General features: G+C 38.8%; 1 pseudogene; it reads right to left on the bottom strand.

The window, feature by feature from the left end:
• The window catches only part of LOC119896614, an 858,889-nt pseudogene that overhangs the window by 436,326 nt on the left and 402,995 nt on the right, over positions 1-19,568 (bottom strand).

Genomic DNA, 19,568 nt, shown 5'->3' on the forward strand with positions numbered 1-19,568 from the left:
CTACTTATCTTTGTAGATTTGATTAGATTTATTTTCCAGCTGCACAGGTACAAATCTTTACTGGCATCTGAGTCAGTTTTTGATGAGGTAAGTTGAGGCGTGTGGTATTTCATTCCAATGTTCTTATCTTTTGCAAGCATTCTTAAAGTGGTTGGATAACACTGTTACGGAAGCGTGTCTTATGAGTGATGATTGCTCTCCGGCCTGTGGTGTCTCGAGTACTTCCGCATGAACAAATAGTGAGCTGGGTGCTGTTGATCCCTGAGAAGGCTCTGTGCTTCTTATCCTGCAGAGTTTGTCGACAGAGGGGAGGTTTGAGCCCATAAGCCTCTCTGATTGAAGAGATTCCCTCTCAGCTTGCGTGGTGTTACCTGACCACACTGCAAGCAACTAGGTGTCTTGCTCAGGGACACATTGGTGGGTGTGTCACAGTGGGAATCAAGTCTCTCACATCAAAATGTATGTGTCTTAGCCACTGTGACATCACCACAGACAATAAAACTGTCCGCACCTTAAATATATTCCACTTCCCCAGAACATGAGTGAGATATTACCTCAGTGTCGATATACTAGGATTTTTTGATGAAGTTGCTGTTCCTCCCCCTCTGGTTTTGCCGCATTCATTTTACATTTTATTCATTTAGCTGATGCTTTTATCCTTACAATTGCTATATATGTCAGGGGTCGCACGCCTCTGGAGCAACTAGGGGTTAAGTGTCTCGCTCAGGGACACATTGGTGTCTCACCTGGGTCTCTCACACCAAAGGCATGTGTCTTATCCACTGTTCCATCACCACCCCATTCCACAGCATCGTGGTCGCCTCTGAAAACCCTGTATCTTGCCAGTGTTATGGCTTCATGGGGGGTCTTCTATGCGAGCCACGTTTCATAGAAACACAGCACAACAATCCTGACTAGCCATCTGGCTGAGGAGGTTGTTTATCTTATTGGCACTGACATTGGCAGAAGGCATGGCCTGCTAACCAGGCACTGGAGTCTCACACATTTCCCAGGTGACCCAGTTCACCTAGTTGCATTAAAGTCACCCAATCATTCTTAGCTTGAGCATTTACACTGCTCATGAAAGGGAAGCAAACACAGCAGTAAATAAAGTACTAAATGAAGCCTGACTCGGAGATCTCTGCGACGTCGCACACATTCTTGGACTTCCAACTTCTTAGCTTTCTCCGTCAATGTCCTCTTCGGCTCTGCTCTTGCTTGAAACTTGCTTTGGTAGCTAGCTAGCCAACAAAACTGCACCGAAAGAAGGCCAGTTCGGCAAGAGCTGAAAAGATGTCCTGTTAATGATATCTGCATTAGCTCACGTCAAACCATTCACCCTTTTACAAGTCAGCGGACCATAACAAAATGAGTTTGATGCTGTTATTATAAGATACAAATACCACAAAATGTTTTGCTTTATATGATCTTTTCAGTTTCTGCTGTTTTATCAATCACCAAAACTTTGTACAATCCTTAAAAAACATCCCTCAAAAGTGTGCGTTCTGTTTCTGTGCCGCCATCTAGAATCAGTCAAGAGATCTCTGCAGCTTTCTTAAGTTTAACAGCAATTTGAAAGATTTTTACTTTTATCTCACGTCAAACTGTCACTTTTAACAGGTTAAGTACGTGCCCTCCGCAGTGTAAGTACATGCCCCAATGCTTTGATTGTGATAATCAGGAGGGAAGTTTCTCTTAAAGAGGATGACTCACAGCGTGCAGATAGGTACAGCATAACAGGCATGCAGGTTCAGGCTCACAATCAACAAAACACAACACAGAAACTGTGAAGGAAACAAAGGGCCAGTACATGAACAGGTGTGAAGATGGGCGGGGCAGTCAAGGAAAGATGGGGAACAATCTTTTTTTTGTCAGTGCACCAACTGATTAATTGACTCATCATTTCAGCTGCACTTGTATAAACTGTTTATAACAAAACATCATATTTTATAAACTCTTCGTATGTTCTGTTAGTAAAAATCTTAATTTAAAAATTTTGAAATTTGTAAAGTAACTGCAGCTGTCAGATAAATGTAGTGAAGTAAAGGGTTAACTAAAAGAAATTCAGTTAACTTATCTCCCCATTAAACTCCACCTGCAGAGAGTTGAATCACTCTGGCTGAAGGACTCCTGAGCACCACAGAGGAAGAGTTTACTGGAAAATGCTGTGGGCGGCGTACAGGGGGGGAAAGTTAGGGCCCCAAGGGCCCCTGACTGAAAAAAAGTAAAGACAGTCCGCAGATACTACTTCTATCTGAACCTTTTGCTGTGATTTAATTGCAATAACGGATCAAACTGATGCCGAAATAACTACAATATGATGCTGTTTTGTTAAACGTGTGAATTCATGCTTTGTCAGGTCTGTCAGCAGGATGTCAACTTTTAAAATGTTTGTTTTCTGAATGGAGTTCGGATCCATCAGGATTGTGCTATGCTAACCTGTTCAGTAAAGTACAATGACAGCACGTTTTCTGAACTCACCAGTTAGTTCAACTTCCTCGCTTTCTTTTTTCCAAGTAATGTCCAGCTTTGTCCGGTTTTTACATAAATTTGAAGTAGTAGTCCAGCAGAACTCCGGTGCCATCTGACGCTAACAACAGCCCAGTCTCCCCATAAAGAAGGTGAGCAGCATGGTGTTAATGTCATGTCAGGTAGTCTGTGGAGATTTCTCTGTCTCTCTTGCACTTTTATCATAACAAAAAAGAAAACGAATATTTATTATTATTAACAGAAATGATTTTCTAACATAATGATCATTATGAAATAAATAAAAACTCCTGTCTGTACTGGATGCTGGACAGTTGGAAACACTAGCTTACCTCAGCCCGCATGTAAGTTACAGACAATATTTAAATAATCCAGTTTGATACGTTCATTTAGATTTAGTTATGGCCGTTAAATCTGTACATAGGTGTCAATGTAAAGAGAATTTATCTCTTTTTAGATTGCCTTAAGGACATTGTTTCTGGTAGCTTTTAATCTTGCATCAAATAATGAACTGCATCCTGTATGCAGACTTCCATGAACAAATCACCAGCAGTAAATATTGTGCTACTATTGAACTACAAGAAGCAAGACAGTTGCAAACCTTTAATTAGAGTTATATAAAGCAATACCACACTGTGAAAATAATACTTTACTTGTAAAAGTTCTGCATTCAAACTATACTTACCACAAAATACCTAAATATAGTAACAACGTAAAAGTACTCATTCTGCAGAATTCCCATTTCATAATTTATACAATTGGATGATAATTAATGATGCATGAATGTGTAAGCATCACACAACTGGTAAAGATGCTAATGAACTACTTTCATAAAACCGCTGGCAGCTTAATCTATAAAATGATGCCATATTTCATCAATCAATCTTTATTTATATAGCACTTTCATACAAATACATGTAACACAAAGTGCTTCACACTATAGAACCATTTAAAATAGTTAAAATACTAAAAAATGAAATAAAAAGCAGGTCAAGCCCAACAATCCCTGCCCCACCCAAAATACAGCTCAGTTAAAAGCTTGGTTAAATAGTCATGTTGTTATGGGATTGCGTGGTGTGTGGAGACAGAGAGGACCCAAATGCAGCACTCTGAGGAAAGGAGGTTTATTGAGGGAAAAAGGGTGAGAGGGACTAGAGTGGAGGGAGAGGAGGACGTCGGGGAAACACAGGCACGGGGAACCAAGGAGACAGGGGGCCAGGGAGCCGGGGAACACAGGGGCTGAGGAAGCGAGGAGAGGCGGGGGAACAGGGAGGACGCCGTGAGGGAAGCCCAAAGAGGAGTGGGCCAGTGGATGAGCCCAGCCGAACAGAGGACGAGGGTGAGTGAAACAGACAGAGAGACAGGGTTAGACAGCGACAAGGCACAGGGTAAATGTGAAAAAACAAGAAACATGAAAGCCTGAACGTGGGGATGGCACCAGGTATGGAGCAACGACGATCAAGCGAGGATGGTGTGGAGAACCGGGGTTGAAATACAGGCAATCATGAGGACACTCACCGTCAGCCGGGCTGCCACCACAACACATGTCTTTAGTTTGCCTTTAAACAAGTCCAGATTTCCTGCTGCTCTCAGCTCAACAAGAAGGGAGTTCCACAAACGTGGGCCATAACCCTAAAAGGATGCCTCACCATAGGTTTTAGTTTAAGCTTTAGGAATAATCAGAAAGCCACTATCAGAGGACCTGAGGGTTCTAGTAGGTTCATAAGGTAAAAGCAAATCTGCTATGTATTCTGGACCAATACCATTAAATGACTTGAAAAGTAGTAAAAGGATTTTAAAATCAATTCTAAACTTAACTGGAAGCCAATGCAGAGACTTTAGGATAGGGGTAATGTGTGTTCTCTTTCTGGTCTTAGTCAAAAGACGTGCAGCAGCGTTTTGAACCAGCTGCAGTTTAGATATTTTGTTTTTCGGAAGACCAGAAAGCAGAGCATTACAGTAATCAATCCTGGAAGTAATAAAAGCATGGATAAGTGTGTCAGTGTTTGCTTGAGAGAGAAAGGGTCGTACTCTAGTTCTTGAGATGATAAAAAGCGGTCTTAGAAATATTTCTAATATGTGACTCAAAACTGAGATCTGAGTCAAAGATAACTCCCAGGTTTTTCACCTTATCACAGGAACTTAGTGCCATCTGAGATTCAGAAGCAATGACCAATACTTCTGTTTTGTCCTGATTGAGCTGCAGAAAATGTTCTGCCATCCATGACTATATGTTTAGGAAACAATTAAAAAGAGCGTCTACTGGTCCTGGGACTGGTCATCAGGACCAGTAGACGCTTTATAATATAATAATTATAAATTGATTGATATGACGGATTAATAATCTGAATCTACAAAGTCACTACCAACATAGTGGACCAGAAGTATAAAGTAGCATAACATGGAAATCCAGTTGTTTGTCTGAGAGAAAATATATAAAATTACTCCATTTCCCAAAAAGTTGGCATGCAGTCTAAAATGTAAATGTTATGATGTGCAAAATATAGAAAACCCGTATTTAACTGAAAATAGCCCAAGGACAACTTATCAAATGTTGAAACTGAGACATTTGAATTTGATGCCAGCAACAAAACCTGAACATGTCACAATTAATTAGGTTAACTGGCAAGAAGTTAGTAAAGTGACTGGATATAAAAAGATGATCTCAGAGAGGCTGAGTCTTTCTAAAGTAAAGATGGGGAGGTGTTCACCACTCTACACTGGCAAATAGTGCAACAATTTAAGATTACAGTTTCTCAACGAAAAATTACAAGAATCTAGGGAATTCATTGTCTACACTTCATCATATCTTTAAAAGATTCAGAGACTCTGTACGGACAGGACAAGGCGTTAACCAATATTAGTTGGCCGTGACCTTTGGACCGGTATCAAAATGAGACCGTATTCTGTAGTGGAGATCACTTCATGGGCTGTGGAACACTTCCAAAAACCAGTATCTGTGAACACAGGTCATTCCTGCATCCACAAATGCAGGTTGAATGTAAAGAGGAGACAAAATATAAACCAGATCCAGAAACGCCACCGCCGTCTATGGGCCCAAGCTCATTAAAGATGGACTGAGGCGAAGTTTGAAAACTGTCCTGTGGTGATGAGTCAAAATGTTTAATTCTGTTTTGAAATCATGCACCACGCTTCCTTTGGCCTTAAAAGGAGAAGGAACAACCGGCTTCTTATCAGCTCACACAAAAGCATCCGTGACAGTATGGGGGATTTGTGCACATGGTATGGGAAACTTGCTTGTTTGTGAAGGCACCATTGATGCTGAACAATATATACAGGTTTGGAAAAACACGTAATGCCAAGTAGACAACTTCATTTTCAGGTACAGTCTTGCTTATTTTAGTAAAACAATGCCACAGTTATTACAGCAGCACGGCTCCAGCAAGACTACAAGAGTCCGGTTGCTAAACTGGCCCGCCTGCAGTCCCGACTTGATACCCACTGAAAATGTACGGTGGATTATGAAACATAATATACAACAAAAAAGACCCTGAACTGTTGAGCAGCTGAAATCCTACATCAAGCAAGAATATGAAAACATCCCACTTTGAAGATTACAGTCAGTCTCCTCAGTTCCCACTTACAGGGTGATGTTATTCTGTCAGTTATAGTAGTGACCTGGTGGTGAACATAATAAAATTTAACAAAATGTGCACTAACTGAATATTAGTGTGTTTGTTTTGCATTGTCACGGTGGTGACAGATGCATGTCACATATGGAGAGCAGACCTCACTGGCCACAGAGAAGCCTCCAGGTCTCACACTAACATTTGAACATAATAATAAAACAATTAAACATTAGTGCGCGTGTCAGACACAGTGAAATTCAAAGAAAACATAGAAATACAACTAAAATTTTCATTTTTGTTCCAACTAACCCAGACTCTCGTAGCCATGAACTAGCTTACCTTACAGCTTCAAGCTAAAATATTAGCACTAACAACTTGCAGGACATGTATCTACACGCATAATCATGATCTACGTTTAATGAGTTCAACTACCAACAGGTGACTTTTTACTTGTTCCTGACTGGGCAAATTAGACATGTTAAAACTGACCTGTGTTACAACCATCCCCGGTCTCCCCTACAGAATCGAAGTGGAAAACAGACTAGATCTTTGCACATGTTTTAAGAGGGGCCAGGACTCAAATCTTGACTAAAATGACTTGATAAGAAGGGTGGAATAAATGTTTTATTTGTAAAATCTTAATCTGCAAAGCAACTAGCAGTGTTGGGCAAGTTACTCAGAAAATGTAATATACTACTGTTACTTAAAAAAGTAATATTACTTTACTTATTACTGGGTGATAAAAAGAACTAGTTACGTTACTATATTACTTTCCAGTGTTTCCCACAGGATGGGGGAGGGGGGGGATATTCTAATGTTGGACAGGTTTGTGCAGCGGTGTTCATGAGAGATAGAGAGAGATAGAGAGAGAGAGAGAGAGAGCTTTCACCAACACCCCCCCGCTGAAAAAAACAGCTTAGACCAGCTTTGTTGGTCTAAGCTGGTCTGCCAGCCTGACCAGCCTTGATACCTTGGGCTGGGCTGGTTTGTTGGTTTAGAGGGGTTTTGGACACTTTAGCTGGGCAGGATTGCTGGTTAAGCTGGTCAGTGGTCTTGCTGGTCACCATCATCTTTTAGCTGGTCAGACTGGTATGTTCTTGAGTACACTTTTGCTGGTATTCCGGTAGCTTGATGGTTAAGCTGGTCTTAGAAGATGATGATGATGCTCACATGCAATTACAGCACAGTAGCTCAATTGACAAGACTGCATTATAGACTGTGTCAGTGGGGCCAATACTCTTGATATGTTTTATATTTTTTCAAACCATGCTGAATTATGTGTGTAAAACCTCTGTTTCCTGTGCTATATTGTTTTGATCAAATAATAAATTTGAGTAATCCTCTAAAATACGAGTTGTTTTGAAACCACCTTTTTTGTACTAAATATCTGCCAATGAAAACAGTGTCAATGACAAACAATTATTAGTGTAAGTAAAAGAGTGTAAACACTACTAAGCAAAAAAAAAAATGCGTGTATGACAAGCATGTTCAAAAATGTGACATCTGTCAGTTTGGGTCACAGCACATATTTTACCAAAAAGGTACCAGAATGTATACAATCCTTTCCATAAAAAAATACTACACACATATCAATTTAATTTATAAAAAAAGGGCGTGGTGGGTGGGGTTATAGAAAATACACCTGCATTACCTTTCTGCCTTGAATGTTTTTATGCAGTTGACATTCAGTGTAGGAAGATGTGCAGCATACCTTTGAGGATTCCAAGCTTGTATGGTGATAAGGGAGGCTTTGTTTCGGTATTTTTTGTTGGGCATTCCTTCCCAGACACGCTTCTTCCCCTCAACTCTACCGTACCCCAGATGGCTACAGCCAACTCTTTTACAAAGAGTGAGACCTTTGTTGTAGAGTGGATTTTTCTCCACACGTCCTCACGCAGCCACATGTCTTTTCCAATGTGGATCTGATGAAGTAATATTTTTACACATTATTTCTGAGCGATTCATCTCTGCTAAATACCTGTAAACACAACAAGTTTATCTGCAAATCTTGAACTGAAGAAATAGGTTTATGCACTAGAAGAAAAGGTGACTCTTAACAAATAATCATATAGTTCTGTCGCTGCTAGATGTGCATTGCTAACATGTTAACCATGAGCAATTTTTAAAGTCTAGATAATATATAAAAAATAATGTAAAGTATTGCCTCTGTCTGTGTAACCCCATGTTTATCTGTTAGTCCAATAACTTGACAAAATTTTTACACATTTTCAAAAATAATGGCTCAAGAAATAGAAAATGGAAACAATTTGTACCATCCCATCCTTTTTTTCCCAAAAGGTTTGGACAAGGCGTCGGCTGAAGTGGGTCCCTCTCTGAAGTGGGGTTGTTGATTGCTGGTGGTGTCAAAGGTGCAATGACACAGTGTTGAGAGGTCACTGATTCTTTACCATAGAAAATGGATATAAAACACAAAGAAGGGATAGCAGAAAGAGTTTTGATTAATATTACATCTGATACATAAAATAACAAAAATAGTGGATTGATGAAAATGGGGAGACAGTCCAAAAGAGAGTGTTGCTCCTTTTTCTCACTGAAATGAACAGAAAGTCAAATTAAATGTGAGTGTATCTTAATAGGCTATATGTGGGCCATTGCTGATTGTGTACAGGTACAAATTTCAGTAGAATGCAGATGTTGTCTGTTTGTAAACCAAGCTGGCCAAAAACTACCATCATGCTTTAAACACAAAAGCACTCACTTTGAGAAAAGACCTGTTTCAGCAGTTCATCAAGATTTTGTTGCAGTGTTAAGTTTGCATTTCTGTAAGTTGTCAATTCCTGTTCCAGCTCACATTTCCAGTTCTCATTTTCCAGATCTTTATTATAAAAAGAAGAAAAAAAGGAAAAGTGCACGTTAATAACCTTTTAGTATCCCACTACTTCCATCTGAAATTTGGTATTATCCTAAAACTGATATTTAAAGAACACAGCATAGATAGAGCATAGATGTTTACAAAAATGTCCACCACTTTTATAGAAATGTATTAAAAAATGCTTTTATTTCATTAAATAAAATATGCCACCATTAATATATCAGATGCAAGACAACACCATTGATAAGATGTGTCTTTGATGTCAACTTCTTATGTTGTTTCAGTGTGCTATATAGGCCTTGTCATGTTTTCTTTGTGCACTTTTTTCATGGTTTCTTCATTTGCTGGTACTTCAGTCTGAGTTCATCATGAATCTCTTGGGGAACAACTCCTCCATCCTCTTCACTGTCAGAGAGGATGTCTTGTAGTGTCTCCTCCCTCTTTCTCTTTTTGTCATTTGCAAACAGTGGAGAATGTTTTTTCATCGCTTTCTTTTCAGCCAAGATTTGCATTAAGCTTTTCCTTTTCTCACTTCCCTCTGCTGCCTTACTGGTTTTCTATAAAAATCAAGTGAGAACCCAAACTGATGGAATTAAAAATTGTACATTACAAGACAAAATAATAAAAAGCACTGAGTAGCATAGATCAGTGGTTCTCAAAGTGGGGTCCGGGGACACCCAGGGGTCCTTGAGAGGGTTCCAGGGCAAAAAGGGGAATCATTTATTTTCACTATAATTCCATCCATAAGTAACACAATGACAGAATGTATGACTATTTTGGTCATGAGTTTCGTATATTTTCTGTAATAAAACATCTAAAAACCCAATATCCTATGAAATGGGAGATCCTGGGACCAAATCTTATCAAATGGTCTAATTTGTGTCACTTACAATAAAAATGTGAACGTCCTTGACGTGAAAACGTTTGAGAACCACTGGCATAGATGTATCAGACTTAATAGAAGGCAATTTCAGAAATGTGATCCTTTTGTGTGAAAATTCAACTGATATCGTACCTCTCCTGGTTAAGACTTCTAAATTGCTGAAGAAAACTATTACTAACCTCCATTTTTGGGACATTATACACAGGAACAAAATAATTAACAAATATTCACCAATGTTTCTTGTATTTAAATTAGTATCAAACTCAGAAATGTGTGATATCAGAATTTTAGTGAATGCATCACCAACATATATTGTAACTTAAAAAAATATTCTAACTTCTGTTGCGGTTGCCAGTCAGGAATTTTCCTAACTCCAGCAGGATTTCATCTCTCTCTAAGTTCAATGTTAAACCACAATAACATGGAGACCAAATAGCTACAAAATATATTAAACTAAAACGTTTGTCAGTAATTTCACATTAATTTAATTTGAAGGTGATATACAATTTAATATTTGCAACACATTGCAAATATCCTCCATTGCAATGGTATGATATGTTTTAGCACAAGAGTTTTTTATCTTGGCGTAAGGCAATTGCTATGTGGGTTAAACTAGTCTTCAAGTCTGTTTCCAGCAATTTAAGAAAAAACATGGCAACCTTGGATAAATCACACCTGGCCATTAAAATACTCATCTTCCCAAAGAATGGGATATAGAGCGTCTCTCTGGTGTGTTTTCAGGTCAAAGTTTTGTATATAAGAAATTGGAACAGTAGCTTTATAGTCGTCTGTGTATTTGACATAGGCAAACATGGCGAATAATCTAAGCTTGGTTTCGCGCCGTTTGGATGTCTCCTCGAGCCGCCTGTGTTTTTTGGGCACGAGACACAATTTCAGAACGTTTGCTCAGAGCTGTTTACCTTCATTCAGGGCCGTAATGCCACTGAGGAGGCACGAAGGACGGCTGTGCACCGTGACTCTGGCAGCTGTCATCTGACAACAGTTTTTGTATATTATTACAATGGCCTTATTGTTGTTCTTAAATATAATGTCTCTTAATGAGTTTGAAATGTCTGAAACACTTCACACCAATCACAAACCTGAGCTCATATGAACTGTGGACTTTGACATTCCTTCTCACAGCTGTTATCAAATTATATGTTGAAAGTTGTTAAAATATCTAGAAGACCTAAAGTTATTGAGAGTATATAGTAAAAAATCTAAGCATGATATATTATAATATTTGCTGCTTGGACAATACATACCTGACTGATGCTGTCTGTAATCTTCCACCTTGTGAGGCAATCAGATGTTTGCATATCTTGAACAGGCATATGTTGCTTTTAATGGTTATTACTGTTTTTTTTACTGTCTCCAGTAAGCACTTCATGATGCAATTGAGGAGAGATGCCACAATTTGTATGTTTCTTTCCACTGGCCATTGGTTATGTTAAATTAAAAGCCTAAATGTATATTACAAGGATCTCAAAAGTGACAGTCATGTGTGTATGCAACATTCTTTTAGTGTTTAGATGCCAAAACGAAAGTATAAAGAATACCTGGAGCCTTGCAGTAGCTCAGAAATACCAAGACCTACGCTCAGAAGAATGGGTCAGCAGAAGGCTGTAATTGAGGTAAATCTCTAATGTACATGTCTTTTTAATATTATCCTGATCCTGCAACTAATGCGTTTCTTGGGTTTTTTAATCAATAAACAATGAATGTGTTTATTAATGCTCTTTAATTAGTGATTGAAAGTATGTGATTAGTTTGCCATCTGTCAAGTGCACTCGTGTTTTTGATGAGAATGAGGTGCCGACAGATGATTTGATGCATTATAGATATAAAAGTAACCATAAGAGATGGCAATGTGCAGTTGATGTAAATGTTTTTGAATTAATTTAGATTAATCTGAACTTGACTCATTTAAACCTACTATACATCATCTTTCTTTAAAAGAATCAGATCTCCTCAGATGAGGAATTGCCAGACGAGATGATTGCCACTGCAAGACAGCAACTCTTGATAGAAGTACAGTATGTACTCAACAAACAGCCAGTGCGGTGGATGACTGGAGTGTGGTCATAATAATCTTTTTTATAATTAACTGTCCACATGGGCAGTTTGTTATGCCCTGCTTTCAACTTGCCATTGTGCTCTTAAAAGAAAATTGCAGATTTCCATAAAACAACAAGCAACATAGCAAATTAACAAACTCGAGTTTCCCAGTGTCTGTCGTTACGCTTGTCTGCGATCCACGTGGCTCTACTAATGTCCATGTCATCTTTTTAAAAGGGGGAGGACCTGTGCAGTTATTCGCAAGAAATAATAACTGTAGTGGAACATGAGTGTTTGCAACTTGTGATCGAAGTATTTATTCTCAAATTACTGCCACTATTGTTTTTGCTATGTTTATTCAGTTGCATTAGTGGGAGAACGTCTTGTATGTTACACTTTGCTTCTCTAAAGTGTATTTCAAACACCCGTGTAACATTTTGTGCCCAGACAAGAGAGCATTCAAATGTCAGGCCTTACTTATTTAACTAGCCAAAAATGTTTAATAAAAATATATGAATTCTTTGATTTTATATCTTTGAAAAGTTAGACAGATACTAGGGCTGCACAATAAATTTAATCGCAATTGCCTATAATTTTAACTTAAGTTGCATAGGCTACAGCTGTATTTATAGAGTGGCTGCTTGTTTCCCTGTCTGTTGACCTGAGGAGCACAGAGCGAACCCGCGGGGCCAAGAGACTACGTTGAACATTCCTAAAACCGACATCTTCCCCAATACTAATCAGCATGCAGTGTGTAGCTATCCACTTCGCTATGGCATAGGGCTGCAGCTAACGATGATTTTAGTATTCGAAGCTTCTATAGATTATTTCAACGATTCATCGATGCGTCGTTTAATAAGTACCTTTGCTTGGCGGCGGCAGCCCCCGGTAACGGGATCAGCTGTGTACGTTGATAGATGATAGATATTGATTAGTCCTTTCTGAAACGTCAACAGACAAACAACCAGACAACTGCTTTACCAACACAAACTTCAGCGCGAGACTACAGCTAGCCGTCTAAAACACTATATTTAGGTGAATTTAAACAATGGCTAAGTTGCTAAACGCATCTTGTTGTCATGTAAGGGCCCTGTTCATGTTGGACAGACGTTAATTAATTTAATTGCATTTTGTGTCTGTTAAGAGGCACAAAGACACTATTTATGTAGATGTCATCTGACCACTGTAGATAGCCTCTACAGTGGTCAGATGTAGAATTAGACAAAGCCAGGGTGGCAATATGTTCTCCGTCTAGCTGCCTCCTCCTGAGGGCAACACGCTCCCCTTGTTCTGTTTTACACCTGTTTTACTAGTTATTGTTATAAATATTTGTTTAGTGTTCAAGTTGAGAAATAAACATTTCAAAATGTCAGTATTGGTACATTTTTCTTGATAGTTAAGCAAGTAGACTCATAGTACCATTATTTCCATTATAATCGAATCGTAATATTGTCCACAATAATTGCTTTTTCTCCAAATCGGGCAGCCCTATAGGATACCAATAGAATAGTAGGTCAATTAGTTGCCAACTAATAAATTAATTGCCAGCTAGTTTGATAATCGATCAAAAGTTTTGAACAATTTTTTAAGAAGAAAGTTCTGATTTCGTCTTCTCAAATGTTCTGATCAATCTTATATAATACTGTCTTGTTTCAAAAGGAACACGCGTTGTCTTCAGATGGAGAAGTAACAGCCTGTGATAGAGGTGCGTTCTCTATAGTCACTGTATAATTGTACATTTGTCATTTTTAATGTACTAACGTACATGTCATCTCCTTTATAAGGATGAGGCCCACTCTGATTACTTACATGTGACAGATGTACCTGGACGAGACGATGAGATTCGGCATCTTGCAAATGAGGTACATTTTCAGAATGAAAGGTACATAAAAAGACTACTCTGGAATGATTGACATGTGAGAGATAATTGCCACTTGGGAGGTTGCCAAAGTTATGTTCCAGTACTTTCACTCTGCATGTCTGAATTATGACAATAGAGGAAACACTGAATGTTATTTGTCTTTAAGCCATACACACACACACACACAGTACTTGTAAGATCACTACAGAAAAAACACCACCCTCAAAAATAGTAACCAACATGTTGGATCCCTGTTTAAGGAAGAAACAAAAAATAACCTTGTATAAAGATGTTCTGAAAGTTGTCAAAATAAAATTTAATGTCACTGTTCTTCCAAGGCTTTGACTTCATCAGAAGATGATGTAGAGACACTGCAAGACAGCATGTCGTCAGATGAAGATTCAGAGTCGGCAGAAGATAACAACTTGGACTATTCAAATGATCCACATAGGAAGAGAGTAAACATGGATATGGACACGCCTCTGGTGGCCACAGGTACAACATCAAGGGCTGAGGCATTACTAATGATCATGACCTATGCTGCAAGGCATCAAATAACTGGATCTGATTTACTCAAACTTATCAATCACTTATTTGGGCAAGATGTTGTATCAGGGTCAAAGTATGCCTTTAACAAAGTATTTCAAAATAACATAGACAAAGTCGAGTTTAATTTTTACTGTAAGGCCTGTAAAGCCCATTTGGGATGTCAAAATGATGTGTTGGAGAACAATGTTACACAGTGTTTGGGCTGTAATTCACCAGTCGACCCAAACACCCTCAACAATGGCAGCTTCTTTATCAGTGTCCCAATATCTCCCCAGATTCAGCACATTCTTCAAACTCCAGAGCTACACAGCAAGTTGAGCTACCAGGTGAACAGACCAGGCAAAGCAGAAAACATTATATCAGACATTTATGACGGTGACCTGTACAAAATCCTGTCAGAACCAGGTGAAATTTTATCTGACCCAAACAACCTGTCATACACATTCAATTCAGATGGCTCACCTCTTTACAAGTCATCCAAATTTTCCATCTGGCTTATTCACCTTCACCTCAATGAGCTGCCACCAAACACTAGGTTCAAACACGTGATCTTGGCTCGATTGCGGTTTGCGGCTCAACAGAGCCTCAGATGCATGTTTTTCTTAAGCCTTTTGTAGATCAAGCAAAAGTGCTTGCAACCAAGGGAGTGTCGTGGAGAAAGGATGGGAAAGTTGTCATCAGCAAAGTTTTGGGTGTCTGTTGCTGTGTTGATTCCAAGGCCAGACCATCAATGCAGAACTGTACACAGTTCAACGGGTATTTTGGTTGTGGTTTCTGCCTCCACCCAGGCACACTTGTAAATGGACAAGTGAAATACACTATCACAGAAACAGATTACCCTGACAGAGATGCAGAGAGCATGTTAAATGACATGGAGGAAGCTCTCATCCTACAGAAAAATGTAAGGGGAGTAAAAGGGCCATCTCCTTTGATTAATATGCCATGCTTTGACATTGTGTGGGGCTTTGTCCCTGATTATATGCATGCTGTTTTGTTGGGTGTTGCAAGGCAGCATGCAGCCCTTCTACTTCAGAGCACAGATGAGCAATATTACATTGGTGACCCAAGTACATTGAGAGTATTGAATGAGAGAATCCAAAATATCAAACCACCACACCTTATCACTCGACTTCCCAGACCCATCTCAGATTTTAAATACTGGAAAGCATCAGAGTGGAGGGCTTGGCTGTTGTTTTATAGTTTGTCATGCCTGGAAGGACTTATAGATGGGAAATACACAAAGCATCTTTCCCTTCTTGTTTCAGCAGTCTACCTGCTTTTGAAAGAAGAAGTTAGTTTTGAGGAGGTCAACAAAGCAGATGATATGTTATTAGAATTTGTGATAAGATTTCAAGCACTGTTTGGAGAGGCAGCCATGACCTCAAATGTCCATCTTCTCACACATCTGGCCAAGTCTGTGAAGTTGTTGGGTCCTTTACGGGCACACTCTGCCTTTGTTTTTGAAAGTGCTAACGGGAATCTTCTTAAGTTGGTACATGGTACAAAAGATGTTCCCAAACAGATTGTGGGCAAATTTTTGCTGCACAGATCAATGTCCCATTTTGCAACCAAACACAGAGTAAGTGGCCGTGTTTTTGGTTTCTGTAGTCAAATGACTGACTACTCAAAAGTTCAGAATTACAAAAAAATGCCACAACACCACGGTTCTGGATGGTGGACGAGTCAAACATCTCACACAGGCAGAGCAGCAGGCTTTTGGTGCAGCAGGACAACAGCCTCCAAATGAAATCCTCACACACAAGAGAATGATTCACCAAGGTCTTGTTTTTACCAGCCGTGAATACAGTCGAGCAAAGAGACGCAATGATTGGAGCGTCAGATTGGCTGATGGATCTAGGGGAGAGTTGCATCAGATTCTCTCTTATGAGGTAGATGGAAAAAGTGAACTTGCCTTTCTTTTCATCCCATTTTACACACTTCCAGCTGCCTTCCACAAGGGGAGTCTGTGCCACACATGGCCTGCGTCAGACATGGTGATAGATCACAAATGCAGCTGATTTCAGTAGAGAGACTATACCACAAGTGTCTCATCATAGAATGTGCTGAGAAAGTGTTTGTGTGTGATTTACCAAACACTTATGAGAGAGATTAAAACATGGCAATAGTTGTTCACATTAGGGACACCTTAGTGACTTGTACTGTACATGTTATGAAATCTAATTATCTTCATTGTCATTAATCTGTCTTGATGATTATTTCCTCAATTTGTTGTGTGGTCTATAAAATGGTCAAATAAAATGCTGGAAAATCTAAAGAAGACTTCCTCAAATATCTTTTGTCCACAACAAAGATATTAATTTTGTAGTCGTAGAGGAAACCAGAAAATCACATTTGAGAAGCTGGAATCAGAGAGTTTGGACTTATCTTGTATCATTTATTAAAAAAAAGATTAATTGGTATTAAAATGTGTTTGAATAGCAGCTCCAATCTGGATCATCTTGTTTTACATTTCAGTGTTTTATTGATGTATATTGTTTTTCTGTAAATATATAAGTGGGTCTTGAATTCTTTATAATTTATTGTTTGGTTATTGACTTACTGATGAAATGGTTTTGACATATCTTGTGCCTTTTCTTTAAGTAATGCAAGCATATTGTTGAATTGCATTGAAATAGATGATAAAAAGACATTATAACATTTCATTATGGATACAGATACAAAACCATTATTATGCATTTAATATGGGTAAAACAATTCAAAGCATGTGTAAGTACTCACCTTTGGTCAGCATTTCTTTTTTGCATTCAAGTTAAATTCCTCTTTCCAGTGAGTTCTGCCTTCTTTTAGTAAATGCTTATCTTGCCATCAGATGTGACCTTTTGTCTAGTGTTCCAGTTTAAGGAAGGTTGTATCTTAGTGTCATTAAAGTTATAGGAAAAACAGGTGTATTATCTTCCCTTTGAAGGTATTTCTGTGATGACTGTTTTATAAATTCAGCTGGAGACAAACAAAGAAAATCATCTTTGCCAATTATGATGTTTCCATAGGGCAGTGTAGGGTCTTTACTGCTTCACAGGGGATGGGTCACATGCATGGCAAAGTTCAAATAGGGTCCTTCTCTGAAATTTGTGGGCCACACAAAGGCAAGGAAAGCTTTAACACATCATGTTTGGGTTGTTTGAGTCAATCTCGGAACCAAGCACTGCTTTCAGACAAGTGCAACCTTCTTGACCAGTAACCATAGACTGCATAAAAAAAGCAATACACCAGTAATACATAGTAACTGAAGAACCAGATGTGGGCATATAGGTTTTGTAAATATTGTACATCTATTCAAAAGAAATTTTATTTGAGTGCTTCAGTGAACTTAACCTGCCTGACACAAGCTTGGCCAAGCTGGCCGACCAGTTACACCAGCTTGACCCAGCTGGCAGACCAGCCTGAACCATGGCCCAGCTGAGTAACCAGTTCAGTAAGGATGGGGAACCAGCTGCACCAGCCTGTTACCAGCTTTACCAATCCAATAAACCAGCATAACCAGCTCAAAACCAGCTAAAACCAGCTAAAACCAGCAACCATCTTAAGCTGGTTTAAGCTGGTTTTTTCAGCCTTCACCCCCAAATAAAGAAGTCTCTCCCGACTTTTTAACTAACATCATATCCAACAGCAGCAAGGAGTGTTTTTTACAAAGCATATAGCCTAGTCCTAACCTTTCTTAACACCACTGGCTGATAATAATAAAGCCAGTATCACGACTTTTGAACAGCTGTTTTTCTGCACATGTAGCCTGTTTATAAGAGCAGTATTCAGTAGTTATAAAACGTTGCGTTAACCCCACTCTCTCCCGACGAGTCCGAGCATCAGTGGCAGCAGCTGCCGGAGTTTCTTTCTGTAAGTTTCACGTCGCTGTGATGCTCCAGCAGATGCTTCAATAAATCAGATGTAAAAATGTTCATGGTACAACAGCGGACATGAACAACTAAGTCCGGTCCCGCCGAGCTGCCGCACTGTCGTGGATTCATGTCAAGGATGGTGTGTTCAGTAATGAGTAACGCAGCGTTACTTGCATTAGTAACTAGTAATAATATTACTACTGTAATTAGTTACACTACGTGTTACTGCCCAACACTGGCAACTAGTAATTCCAGCTGCCTGATAAATGTAGTGAGTAAAAATGACAATATTTACCTCTAAGATGTAGTCAGGGCTGGACTGGGAGAAAATAATCAGCCCAGGCTTTTTTGGCCCAGGCGGCTCAATACAATCAGTGGGACATTGATTTAACCTGCGGCATTGAAAAAGCTTATTAGGAGGGGGGGCTGTTCATTTTCTCTGGTTAGTACATTTTGTTTTAAGTCTGATTTAGCTAGCCAAAATGATCATACCTGTTAAAATCACAGTTACAGACGTCTTGTCACTGTGTGTGCTGCAGCTCAGTGTGTTTTTCCACCGGTTTGCAAACCTATTACACAAGAAAAGGAAAATGCCAAATAAAATAATATGAGCTATTTAAACATCTACAACAACACTTGAGTTTTTCTGAGGGTCTGGATTTAACCATAGACTGCCTGGTTGTCACATGGGGTTTGAAGCTGGCAGGAATTTGATTTGGCTTCAAACTCAGCAGCACAGTGACACCTGGTGGTTTGTAAAACTCACTGCAGCCGGAGGCCAAAGCACCAACAAGGAGCTGCTGACAGTCTTTCTGCCTTTTCTTTCATAAGTTCACAGTAACACAGTTGTTCATTCTAACAATGTGACGTTTAACTCCTTATCTGCTTCTCTTTGTTGCAGCAATGTCACGCTGATAAATAAATACTAAAACCCAAGATGACATTTTCTATGAACAACAAATGAAACTGATGTTTAAATTATTTCCACTTTCCCTGTAAGTCATGATAAAATAATATGAGTTTATATAGATATTATAGTTCAAGAAAAAGGATTAGATTGAGATTCGAGCTAAACATAAAACTAAACAAACAGCAGTTCATTTTGTTGATTTACAAACAGTAAAGTTTGTAAAATTTGTTCAGACTTTAAAGTTCAAGTGAAATATCTTTATATTTTGAAATGCAGTTTTTTGAAGCAAAATAAATTACTGTTACAATAAAACATAGAAAATGTTACTGCAGTAAAAGTATAGTGAGTGAGTATAATCAGGAAAATGTACTTAAAGTATTAAAGCAGTAAAATATGCCTGTGTCTGTTGTACTATTAATATACTTTTATGTATTAATAAACTGATTATCTTCTCCATGAATCGACTGACTTGGTTTGTAAAGATTTGTTGCATATTCACAAAGCTTGATGTGTCCAAACCTCAACATTATTAACAAACATACA

This window comes from Micropterus salmoides, unplaced genomic scaffold (assembly GCF_014851395.1).
Source record: "Micropterus salmoides isolate LMB-PRFRI ecotype aquatic unplaced genomic scaffold, ASM1485139v1 Ms_hic_scaffold_1, whole genome shotgun sequence".
Classification (NCBI taxonomy): Eukaryota; Metazoa; Chordata; class Actinopteri; order Centrarchiformes; family Centrarchidae; genus Micropterus; species Micropterus salmoides.